The sequence below is a fragment of the Mustelus asterias genome, chromosome 14 (genome assembly GCF_964213995.1).
Source record: "Mustelus asterias chromosome 14, sMusAst1.hap1.1, whole genome shotgun sequence".
In the NCBI taxonomy this organism is placed as follows: Eukaryota; Metazoa; Chordata; class Chondrichthyes; order Carcharhiniformes; family Triakidae; genus Mustelus; species Mustelus asterias.
Window position 1 is genome coordinate 83,465,291 of NC_135814.1, and position 13,734 is coordinate 83,479,024.

Consider the following 13,734-nt stretch of genomic DNA (forward strand, 5'->3'; position numbering starts at 1 on the left):
AACATTCATACAAATACGGTTTTGTTTTTTGACCATGTGTCAGCAGAATAAATATACATAACCTCACTGCTTTTTTTCTCAATTGATTTGTGTTGGGATTGTCAGAGTAATTGTGTGCAGTGTTAAGCTATTGAAAGGGGTGGGGTAAGAAGCCCTGAAACAATAGTTTCAGCGTAATGTCCAGGATGAGAAAAGGCACATTTAGGGCAAATATGGAGACTTCTTCCCATCATGCACCCTGTCTCATTTTCCATTCCAGGGAGCTGAAGTTGAAACTTTCACACAAATTCAGCCAATAACAATAACCATTAGATGAAGCAATCTGATGATAATGAAAATCTAAGGCTGAGATTCTCCCAAAAGATTTCTAAGTGCTGAATTTGTGTGAAAATCCTGCCGATTATTTTAGGGGGATTTTCAAAATGAATCTCTCACACTCTGAGCACTGCCACGTGCCCCAGCATGATTCACTCTGACAATCAGGGGACGGAGCCTATTCCTGCTGAGCAGACCACTGCGCATGCGCCGATCTGTCAGAGCGGATATCGGCACATATGCAGTAGTCTCATGCTGCCAGCCTCCTGATCGATGGCTGCTCGATCGTTGGCCAACCCTATGATCCCGCATCGCTGCCCCTCCAATCCCCCCAACCCCCAATCACTGTCCTCCCGGACCTCCCTTGGCAAGCCACAATGCCTCCCCACACGCCACCAGCCTCACTCTCCTTGACGCCCTCCCCAGCCCCCAGCAGGCCCAACGGCCCCCCCAGTTCCCAGCAGCCCAAACCCCCTGGTAGCCCCATCTGCCGCCCCCACCTGTATGGTTAGCCCCAATCACCCCCTTCCCCCCCTCTATCACTGATCCTGGCAGCAGGATCCCCACCCCCACCAATTGGCCCCACATAGGCTCTGCCCCCTCTGGCTCTGCCCCTTTGGCACTACCCAATGCCCGATGGGCAGTGCCGAGGCACCCCTTGGGCATTGCCTCTTTGCCTCTTGGGCAGTGTCAGAGGCCAGGCTGGCACTTTCCATGGGGCACTCCCCTCCTTAACCCTGACTTCCTGGGGTCTTTCATGCAGGTAAAAATGGTACGGCAATTGTCATGGGGACTTTAATCTACATGCCAATTGGTCAAACTATGTCTGTCAAGGCAGCCTTGAGGAGGAGATCATAGAATGTATCCGCAATAGTTTCCTCAAACAATATGTAATGGCACTTACGAGGGAGCTAGCTATCCTAAAACTGGTCCTGTGTAATGAGACAGGAAAAACTAATGATCTCACAGTTAGGGATCCTCTCGGAAGGAGCGATCACAGTATGGTTGAATTTAAAATACAGATGGAGGGTGAGAAGGTAAAATCCAATCCCAGTGTCTTGTGCTTAAACAAAGGAGACTATAATGGGATAAGGGAGGTGTTGGCTAAGGTAGACTGGGAGCAAAAACGTTACTGTGGGACAATTGAGGGACAGTGGGGGACTTTCAAAGTGATTTTTCACAGTGCTCATCAAAAGTATACACCAGTGGGCGGGAAGGACTGTAGAAAAAGGGATAATCAGTCATGGATATCTAAGGAAATAAAGGAGAGTATCAAATTGAAAGAAAAAGCCTGTAAAGTGGCAAAGATTAGTGAGAAACTAGAGGATTGGGAAATCTTTAAAGGTCAACAAAAAGTCACAAAAAAAGCTAAAAAGAAAAGTTAGATAAATTATGAGAGTGAATTAACTCAGAATATAAAAGCAGATAGCAAAAGTTTCTACAAATATATAAAATGAAAAAGAGTGGCTAAGGTAAACATTGGTCCTTTCGACGATGAAAAGGAGGATTCAATAACGGGAAATGAAGAAATGGCCGAGGCATTGAACAGGTATTTTGTGTCGGTCTTCACAGTGTGGCAGACACTAATAACATGACAAAAATTGATGACAAGATGGCTATGGCAGGTGAGGACCTAGAAACTACCATTATCACGAAAGAGGTCGTGTTGGGCAAACTAATGGGGCTAAAGATAGCCAAGTCTCCTGGCCCTGATGGAATGCATCCCAGGGTACTAAAAGAGATGGCGGGGGAAATAACGAATGCACTAGTGGTAATTTACCAAAATTCGCTGGACTCTGGGGTGGTTCCTGCAGATTGGAAAACAGCAAATGTGACGTCATTGTTTAAAAAAGGAGATAGACAAAGGGCGGGTAACTATAGGCTGGGTAGCTTAGCTTCTGTAGTAGGGAAAATGTTTGAATCTATCATCAAGGAAGAAATAGCGAGACATCTGGATGTAAATTGTCTCATTGGTAAGACGCAGCATGGGTTCATGAAAGGTAGGTCATGTTTAACTAATTTGGTGGAATTCTTTGAGTACATTACAAGCATGGTGGACAATGGGAAACTGGTAGGTGTGGTGTATCTTAATTTCGAGAAGGCATTCAACAAGGTGCCATACAAAAGACTGCTGCATCAGATAAATGTGCACGGTGTTATGGGTAATGTGTTAGCATGGATAGAGGATCAGTTACTAACAGAAAGCAAAGAGTGGGGATAAATGGGTGTTTTTCTGGTTGGTGATTGGTGGCTAGTGGTGTGCCTCAGGGATCAGTGTTGGGACTGCAATTGTTTACAATTCACATAGATGATTTGAAGTTGGGAACCAAGTGTAGTGTGTCAAAGTTCACAGATGACACTAAGGTGAGGGGCAGAGCAAAGCATGCAAAGGACACTGAAAGTCTGCAAAGGAATATCAATAGTTTAAGTGAGTGGGCAAGGATCTGGCAGATGGAGTACAATGTTAGTTAATGTGAAGTCATCCATTTTGGTAGGAATAATAGCAAAATGAGCAATAATTTAAATGGTAAAAATTGCAGCATGCTGCTGTGCAGAGGGACCTGGGTGTCCTTGTGCATGAATCACAAAATGTTGGTTTACAAATGCAGCAGGTAATTAAGAAGGCAAATGGAATTTTGTTCTTCATTGCTAGAGGGATGGAGTTTAAAAAAGGGAGGTTATGGTGCAGCTGTAGTTTCTAATGGTGGGTGAAACTAGAAAAAGGGGGCATAACCTCAAAATAAGGGGGAGCAGATTTAGGACTGAGTTGAGGAAGAAATTCTTCACCAAAAGGGTTGTGAATCTGTAGAATTCCCTGCCCAGTGAAGCAGTTGAGGCTACCTCATTGAATGTATTTAAGGCAAAGATAAATAGATTTTTGAACAGTAAAGGAATTAAGGGTTATGGTGAGCGAGCGGGTAAGGGGAGCTGAGTCCACGAAAAGATCAGCCATGATCTTATTGAATGACGGAGCAGGGTCGAGGGGCCAGATGGCCTACTCCTGCTCCTAGTTCTTATGAAGGTTTAATTTCCTGTTGTACTGAGAAAAGCTGCTATGAGCAGTCTGTTTTCAATTTTATTCACTGTCCAAAGTGCTGAAAACATTCTACTTTAAAGTCTATGATTCATTTTCTTCACTGAAAGGAAACATGGACCCTAATAGACCCACAATTTCTCTTGCCGGTACTAGTGACTCGAGGCTGCTCAGTATGTTTATTTGATTGTCTTCCCAGTACTCCCCCTTTTTCCCATGGAAACTTTTGGCTTGATTTTTTTTCAAATGACCCCAGCGGTAAACATCCATTCTTTCCAAACATGCCAGATACTGCCTGGAATCTCACCTTTCCCTGATTAGAAAAACTCCCTCTTTTAAAACCACACAGAGAGTGTTTTTCTGACTTGATCTTCCTTCGGACACTTTCATCTTTAATCCTGTTGTTGCCTTTTCCCATCATTCTAATATTCGCAGTGTGAGGACGCAGAATTTATTTTCTTCGACTTAGGATCTACTCTCAATGTTCTCGATGAAACAAAATCCCGACACGTCACCAATTTTCTTTCTGTAACATCTTACCTGTATTAGGGGTGGTTTCTTTTATAATAAAGAAAAGAATATGGTTTGCACATGTCGATTCAAACTAACAACAACAGATTTATTCTCAGAGGTCTTGCTCATACAGAGTTCAAACTGAAAGCAAAACAGCAGCCTGTGCAAAACACCTCAGTGACATCACCATCAAATCACGTCATGTTCTTAAAGCGACCTACAACCCTTGTAAATATATACCACTCATTCTGAGTCAATGCTGTAGTGTATTTCAATATTTTAAAAAGTAAAGAAGATTGAGTTCAAATGATTTTTTTGTGGCCAGGTTACCACATCTGGTGACAAAGAGAAAACAGCAAAACAAATGGAATAGAAAATTTGAGCTTCAGCATGATACTGCAATGATTTGCACAGAGTCGCTGGTTTGCAATGTGAGCAGCAGGCAAGGGCTCTGATCAGTTGTTTTGTGAGTTTAATGATGAAAGACAAGTTAGCAACACCATAACTATGTTCGGGACTATCAGAGAGTTTGTGAATAGAATGGGGACTGGTGTGAATATGTGGAAAGTTTGCAACACTCAATTCTTCTAGTAAAATGGAATTGCAGATGTCCTCCTGTCCAGTGATTTTCCAGAGGACGATGGACAATCTGTTGTAGAGGATCCATCATGTAGCAGTTTACTTGGAAAACATTCTGATCACAGGGAAAACTGAGGGGGACACCTCAGCAACTTGAATCAAGTGTTAGAGATTTTCAGAGGCAGGGCTGCACTTGAAGCATACCAAGTGTACCTGAAAAGATGTTCATGAATCTTTTCTGCAGCCTCACTAATGCCTTCACATCCTTCTTAAAGAGTGCTGACCAGAATTGGACACAATACTCTGCTTGAGTCTGACATGAGGTTTTATAAAGTTTCATCAGATCTTCCTTGTTTTTATACACAATTAATCTATTTATAAATTTTTATTAACCGCTTTCTCTGCCAGTGCTGCCCCCTTCAATGGTTTAAACTAGTATGGCAGGGGGGTGGGGATCAAAATATTAGGTCGACAAGTGTAGAGGCTGGGGACGAGCTTGGGGCTGGGACAAGGCTGGCAAAGAAGAAGAGCACTCTGGGGGAGGATGACCTCACTGGGCCTGGAGGTCTGGAGTGCTTATACTTCAATGCAAGGAGTGTAGCAGGTGAAGACAGACGAACTTAGGGCCTTAATGCTCACGAGGAATTTGGATGTGGTTGCGGTGACAGAGACTTGGTTGAAAGAGGGACAGGACTGGCAGCTGAATATTCTGGGGTACAAGTGTTTTAGGCGAGACAGAGGAGGGGCCAAAAGAGGTGGGGGAGTAGCAGTATTAGTTGGAGAGCATATTACAGCGGTGCAGAGGGAGGACAATTCAGAGGGGTCGTGTAACGAGTCACTCTGGGTGGAGCTTAGAAACAGGAAGGGCGCAGTCACTATGTTGGGGGTATACTACAGGCCCCCCAACAGCCCAAGGGAAGTGGAAGAACGGATATGTCAGGAGATACTGGATAGGTGCAGGAAAAATAGGGTTGTTGTAGTGGGAGACTTCAATTTCCCTGGTATAGACTGGAAATTGCTGAGAGCTGGGACTCTGAATGGGGAGGAATTTGTAAAATGCGTACAGGAGGGTTCTTTGGAACAATATGTAGATAGCCCGACTAGAGAGGGGGCTATACTGGACCTCGTACTGGGGAATGAGCCCGGTCAGGTCTTCAAAGTTTCGGTAGGGGAACATGTGGCAAATAGTGACCACAATTCTGTTAGCTTTAGGATAGTGATGGAAAAGGATGAGTGGTGTCCCAAGGGTAAGGTGTTGGATTGGGGGAAGGCCAACTTTAGTGGGATTAGGCAGAAATTGGCAGCTCTTGATTGGGAGAGGTTGTTTGAGGGTAAATCCACATCTGGCATGTGGGAGTCTTTTAAGGAACAGTTGTTAGGGCTACAGGACAGGCATGTGCCTGTAAAAAAGAAGGATAGGAAGGATCAGATTTGAGAACCGTGGATAACCAGGGAAATTGAGGGACTGGTCAAAAAGAAAAGAGAGACGTATGTTTGGTCCAGGCAGCTAAAAATGGAGGAGGCTCTGGAGGAGTACAAAGAAAGTAGGAAAGAACTCAAACGGGGAATTAGAAGGGCAAAAAGGGGTCACGAAATGTCCTTGGCAGACAGGATTAAGGGGAATCCCAAGGCATTTTATTCATACGTTAGGAACAAAAGGGTTGTCAGGGAAAAAATCGGACCTCTCAGGGACAAAAGTGGGGAATTATGCTTGGAGCCCAAAGAAGTAGGGGAGATCCGAAATGAATACTTTGCGTCGGTATTCACAAAGGAGAGGGATGTGTTGACTGGGAGTGTCTCGGAGGGGAGTGTTGAACCGTTGGAGAAAATCTCCATTACAAGGGAGGAAGTGTTAGGTTTGTTAGAGAATATAAAGACTGACAAATCCCCAGGGCCTGATGGAATCTATCCAAGGCTGCTCAGGGAGATGAGAGATGAAATCGCTGGGCCTCTGACGCAAATCTTTGTCTCGTCACTGGACGCAGGTGAGGTCCCAGAGGATTGGAGGATAGCTAATGTGGTCCCGTTATTTAAGAAGGGTAGGAAGGATAACCCGGGTAATTATAGGTCGGTGAGCTTGACGTCCGTGGTGGGGAAGTTGTTGGAGAAGATTCTTAGAGATAGGATGTATGCGCATTTAGAAAGAATAAACTCATTAACGATAGTCAGCATGGTTTTGTGAGAGGGAGGTCATGCCTCACTAACCTGGTGGAGTTTTTTGAAGAAGTGACGAGAATGGTTGACGAGGGAAGAACATAGAACAGTAGAACATAGAACAGTACAGCACAGAACAGGCCCTTCGGCCCACGATGTTGTGCCGAGCTTTATCTGAAACCAAGATCAAGCTATCCCACTCCCTATCATCCTGGTGTGCTCCATGTGCCTATCCAATAACCGCTTAAATGTTTCTAAAGTGTCTGACTCCACTATCACTGCAGGCAGTCCATTCCACACCCCAACCACTCTCTGCGTAAAGAACCTACCTCTGATATCCGTCCTGTATCTCCCACCACGAACCCTATAGTTATGCCCCCTTGTGATAGCTCCATCCACCCGAGGAAATAGTCTTTGAACGTTCACTCTATCTATCCCCTTCATCATTTTATACACCTCTATTAAGTCTCCCCTCAGCCTCCTCCGCTCCAGAGAGAACAGCCCTAGCTCCCTCAACCTTTCCTCATATGACCTACCCTCCAAACCAGGCAGCATCCTGGTAAATCTCCTCTGCACTCTTTCCAGCGCTTCCACATCCTTCTTATAGTGAGGTGACCAGAACTGCACACAATATTCCAAATGTGGTCTCACCAAGGTCCTGTACAGTTGCAGCATAACCCCACGGCTCTTAAACTCCAACCCCCTGTTAATAAAAGCTAACACACTATAGGCCTTCTTCACAGCTCTATCCACTTGACTGGCAACCTTTAGAGATCTGTGGATATGGACCCCAAGTTCTCTCTGTTCCTCCACAGTCTTCAGAACCCTACCTTTGACCCTGTAATCCACATTTAAATTTGTCCTACCAAAATGAATCACCTCACATTTATCAGGGTTAAACTCCATTTGCCATTTTTCAGCCCAGCTTTGCATCCTATCTATGTCTCTTTGCAGCCTACAACAGCCCTCCACCTCATCCACTACTCCACCAATCTTGGTGTCATCAGCAAATTTACTGATCCACCCTTCAGCCCCCTCCTCTAAGTCATTAATAAAAATCACAAAGAGCAGAGGACCAAGCACTGATCCCTGCGGCACACCACCAGCAACCTGCCTCCAATCCGAAAATTTTCCATCGACCACCACCCTCTGTCTTCGGTCAGACAGCCAGTTACCTATCCAATCGGCCAACTTTCCCTCTATCCCACACCTCCTCACTTTCATCATAAGCCGACCATGGGGGACCTTATCAAACGCCTTACTAAAATCCATGTATATGACATCAACTGCCCTACCTTCATCAACACACTTAGTTACCTCCTCAAAAAATTCTATCAAATTTGTGAGGCACGACTTGCCCTTCACGAATCCGTGCTGACTATCTCGGATTAATCCGCATCTTTCTAAATGGTCGTAAGTCCCATCCCTAAGGACCCTTTCCATCAATTTACCAACCACCGAAGTAAGACTAACCGGTCCATAATTACCAGGGTCATTTCTATTCCCTTTCTTAAACAGAGGAACAACATTCGCCATTCTCCAGTCCTCTGGCACCATCCCCGTGGACAGCGAGGACCCAAAGATCAACGCCAAAGGCTCTGCAATCTCATCCCTTGCCTCCCACAGAATCCTAGGATACATTTCATCAGGCCCAGGGGACTTATCGACCTTCAGTTTATTCAAAACTGCCAGGACATCCTCCCTCCGAACATCTATTTCCTCCAGCCTATTAGCCTGTAACACCTTCTCTTCCTCAAAAACATGGCCCCTCTCCTTGGTGAACACTGAAGAAAAGTATTCATTCATCACCTCGCCTATCTCTACTGACTCCATACACAAGTTCCCACTACTGTCCTTGACCGGCCCTAACCTCACCCTGGTCATTCTTTTATTCCTCACATAAGAGTAAAAAGCCTTGGGGTTTTCCTTGATCCGACCCGCCAAGGACTTCTCATGTCCCCTCCTAGCTCTCCGAAGCCCCTTTTTCAGCTCATTCCTTGCTAACTTGTAACCCTCAATCGAGCCATCTGAACTTTGTTTCCTCATCCCTACATAAGCTTCCCTCTTCCTTTTCACAAGACATTCCACCTCTTTTGTGAACCATGGTTCCCTCACTCGGCCATTTCCTCCGTGGATGTTGTCTATATGGACTTTATTAAAGCATTTGACAAAGTCCCTCATGGTAGGCTGGTGAAAAAGGTTGGATCTCATGGGATAAAGGGGGAGGTGGCTAGATGGGTGGAGAACTGGCTTGGTCACAGAAGACAGAGGGTGGTAGTGGAAGGGTCTTTTTCCGGCTGGAGGCCTGTGACTAGTGGTGTTCCGCAGGGCTCTGTATTGGGACCTCTGCTGTTTGTGATTTATATAAATGATCTGGAAGAAGGTGTAACTGGGGTGATCAGTAAGTTTGCGGACGCCACAAAATTGGCAGGATTTGCAGATAGTGAGGAGCATTGTCAGAGGCTACAGAAGGATATAGATAGGCTGGAAATTTGGGCAAAGAAATGGCAGATGGAGTTCAATCCTGATGAATGCGAAGTGATGCATTTTGGTAGAAATAATGTAGGGAGGAGCTATATGATAAATGGCAGAACCATAAAAGGTGTAGATACGCAGAGGGACCTGGGTGTGCAAGTCCACAGATCCTTGAAGGTGACGTCACAGGTGGAGAAGGTGGTGAAGAAGGCATATGGCATGCTTGCTTTTATAGGACGGGGCACAGAGTATAAAAGTTGGGGTCTGATATTGCAGATGTATAGAACGTTGGTTCGGCCGCATTTGGAATACTGCGTCCAGTTCTGGTCGCCACACTACCAGAAAGACGTGGAGGCTTTGGAGAGAGTCCAGAGGAGGTTTACCAGGATGTTGCCTGGTATGGAGGGGCTTAGTTATGAGGAGAGATTGGGTAAACTAGGGTTGTTCTCCCTGGAAAGACGGAGGATGAGGGGAGACTTGATAGAGGTGTATAAAATTATGAAAGGCATAGATAGGGTGAACGGTGGGAAGCTTTTCCCCAGGTCGGTGGTGACGTTCACGAGGGGTCATAGGTTCAAGGTGAAGGGGGGGAGGTTTAACACAGATATCAGAAGGACATATTTTACACAGAGGGTGGTGGGGGCCTGGAATGCGCTGCCAGGCAAGGTGGTGGAGGCGGACACACTGGGAATGTTTAAGACTTATCTAGATAGCCATATGAACGGAGTGGGAATGGAGGGATAGAAAAGAATGGTCTAGTTTGGACCGGCACGGGCTTGGAGGGCCGAAGAGCCTGTTCCTGTGCTGTATTGTTCTTTGTTCTTGTGCATATAAATCCCCAGGTCCCTCTGTTCCTGCACCCTCCTTAGAATTGTACCCTTCATTTTATACTGTCTCTCCATGTTCTCTCTATCAATATGAATCACCTTACACTTCTGTGCATTTCATCTGTAATGGACTCATCCTTTATACCTACCCGTCTAAGTTCATTTTAATTTTAACATCATCCATTTCACAGTTCAGAATATATACAAAGTTCTTGTCAGCTGCAAATTTTAAAATTTTGCCCTGTAAACCGTGTCTCGGTCAATAACACAGATCAAGAAAGTAATTGGCCCAAAACCCACCCCTGGAGAATTCCACCATGTATCTTCTTCAAGTGTGGAAAACAACACTTCACCAACACTCTGCTTTCTAACACTCAGCCAACTTTGTGCCCATGCTGCCAACGTCCCTTTCATTCGATGGTAATAAAATTTGTGAACAGGTTTTTTGTGGGAAACGTTATCAATGAAAGCAACATACAATAGAAAATAAAAATCAGAGATGGAGTCTGAAACTAAGAAAACAGTAGGCTGTGACCCTGCACATCATCAACAAAAATCATCTTCATTCACACGCATCATCACGTTGATGTGCACCTTAGTTTAATTCAACTCAGAGAATCAAATCCATTTCCAGTTGTGCTGTCACTGGAAGTAGTTACGTCAATGAGCAAAGCAACTGAAGCAGATTTTGGTTCATTTAGAAACCGAGTTCGCTGGGTAGATTTCCGAAATAGATTTTTGAAAATGGATTTTGTAACCATTGCTGTTTGAAAACGGTTAGAATGTGGAAAGCACGATGGACTCTCCCTCTTTGTTTTCACACCTCAATGAAAATGAAATGAAAGCAAAGTGAAGAGAATCAGTGACATGTCAAGCAACATGTCAAGTGATGTGTTTTGTTCTCCTTTTGCTGACGTTCAGTGCCAAATCATTTGAATAACAATAGAATAGAGATGAGTGGTCATTTTGTACAGCATATATATACCACACTGTAGAGCATGTTGCTGTGTTAAATCAGTTACTCATCTAACTGTGAGCTCAACATGGTGTGGTGAACCATCGTTGGTTCCCACTGTGGGATTGTTCTAGTGTTGTTGTTGGGCTAGGGTGGGATTGATACACCTGTGGTTGTAACTGTTGTGGCACATCCCAGTCGGGCTCCGCCTCCTGGGAGAGGTATAAGACCCCCTGCTCGGGCGGGACCTCTTCAGTCTGGGATAGTGTGTTAAAGTTCTGATAGTTCCATTGTTAGTTAATAAAAGCCTTGTGCCTCGTGTCCAATTGATGCGCATCACATGGCAAAGGCAAGAAGCAGTCTGATTTTGTACAGGATGTGAGAGTTCTTGATCACTCTCGCCAGATTCTCAAGCTTACTCATTTATCTTGTCTCTTTCCACAGATTATCTTTTACGAGGACAGGAACTTCCAGGGTCGGCACTATGAGTGCAGCACTGACTGTGCTGACCTGTCCCCTTACTTCAGTCGCTGTAACTCCATCCGTGTCATGAGTGACTGGTGAGGGATGTATGAGAGACCCAATTACATGGGATACCAGTATGTTCTGAGCAGGGGAGAATATCCTGACTACCAGCGCTGGATGGGATTCAATGACAGCATCGGCTCATGTCGCTCCTACCCATACGTACGTTGGCTGTTTACATATTCTGCTCAGATTGAGGGTGAGGAAATGTCAATTGTGTGAAACACCTAAGATTAGATAGTTATTCTTCCATTTTAATAGTAAAGATACACAGCCAAATTCTTGAGGATATAAATCTGTACTGATAGAAATTGGAACTCATTGCACCTTGAAATTGTGTCAAGTAATTTTTCAGGCATTACTGACGGCCACCTAACAGAGGGTTAAGTAATTTAAAATGTAAATGAGATGCCTAAGACCGAGCTTTAGGTGGCCTGGGGGAAGTTTGATTATAGAATCCATAGAATCCCCACAGTGCAGAAAGAGGTCATTCGGCCCATCGAGTCTGCAGACACCACAGTCCCACCCAGGCCCAATTCCCATAACCCCACATATTTACCTTGCTAATTCCCTGACACTAGGGTCAATTTAGCATGGCCAATCAACCTAACCTGCACATCTTTGGACTGTGGGAAGAAACTGAAGCACCTGGAGGAAACCCATGCAGAGGCTGGGATATTGTGCAAACTCCACACAGGCAGTGACCCAAGGCCGGAATTGAACCAGGTTGAGTGAGGCAGTAGTGCTAACCACTGTGCCACCGTGCCAACCTCAGATGGATTCTTACGTGACTGCAGCATTCTAAGCAGAGGTTGATTTCATGAAAAGACTTCCTGTTGTCCTTATGAGAGTCAGGGTGATTGTTTGACTCCACAGTCATTGTGATCACAGCCCTTCTAAACACTTCATATCCCTCATCCCCAGTGTCCACTCGAATCCATTGCTGTGCCCCTCAAATGTGTAAACTGCCTCTGGAGGGTATTTGTGCATCAACTGTTAATGAGTGCTGATGCTGAGTTTGGGCCTTAGATTGGCACGTAGCTGTCTCCAAATCTCGTAACAAAAATCAGAGCAGATCAGAATAGAGATGATTAATGTAAATTGGTATTTTTACCTTGTGGACAATCTTCTTGTTTTGTTACAATATAAGGCCAGTTCAATCTTGCTACACGTCTCGATTTCATTGAGTGCCACATAGAGTCTCACTGTCCTACTTTATATTACGTCAACGATGCATTTGAGAGAGATCAGAGTAATAACATGAACCCAACAAAAATGCACATTGATGCACTCAAACACTTCCACTCGTTTCATTGGTTACATTGCCCTCAACAACTCTTCCCATTCCCCATAACTTTTTCCAGACAATCACAGAGTTGGCTCCCACTCCGTCACCCAATTAGCTGTGACGTTAACTTTACCTTCAGTCCACTTGCACAATGCATTAATGCTCAGCAGAAAGCTGTTATAATTCATGATATACAGATTTCACGCACTGCTCAGGACATCGAGGCTGCCAGCTAGTGTGAACGATCATTCCCACATCATCCCCACCGAGGGACAACATAATTAATTTGAAGAAAAATAAAATCGACTTATACTCATCATAAGAAATGTTCTTGGGTATATTACATTTGTCGTGGCCAATATATCCTTTTTAACGGTATAAAATTACACAAATGTTGCTCACTGTTAATCAGGTGTAAAAATAATCCAAGTCTCCTATTCATATTATTGAATTGTCTCAACTCCACTCTGATTGTTAATGAGATGATCCTTCAGCTATTCCCTTCTAATGAACCAGCTCCATTTCTATAACCTCTTTCAGATGTGTAATTAATACTACATTACAAGTATGTTTGTATTTCTATTCCAGTACCGAGGTGGAAACTACAGAATGAGGGTTTACGAGAGGCCTGACTTTGGGGGACAGATGATGGAATTCATGGATGACTGTCCCTCTGTCTACGATCGTTTCCGTTACCGTGACATTCACTCCTGCCATGTGATGGACGGTTACTGGACCTTCTATGAACATCCCAACTACAGAGGCCGACAGTACTTCATGAGACCCGGTGAATACAGGAGATACAGTGACTGGGGCGGCTACAACTCAACTATCGGATCTTTCAGACGCATGAGATATTATTAGAATATTCATGACAAATATGGTTTTGTTTTCTAACATATGTGTCAGCAGAATAAATATACATATCCTCACTGCTTTTTCTCTCAATTGATTTGTGTTTGGATTGTCAGAGTAATTGTGAGCAGTGTCAAGTTATTGAATGGGATGGGTAAAGAATCCCTGAGACAATAGTTTCAGAGAAATGTCCAGGATGAGAAAAGGCACATTT

At 44.5% G+C, this 13,734-nt stretch overlaps 1 pseudogene; it reads left to right on the top strand.

Annotated features, from left to right (window-relative positions):
• The first annotated feature begins 2,365 nt into the window (after nt 1-2,365).
• On the top strand, nt 2,366-13,529 carry LOC144503966 (gamma-crystallin S-1 pseudogene; annotated as a pseudogene).
• Nucleotides 13,530-13,734: the final 205 nt, after the last annotated feature.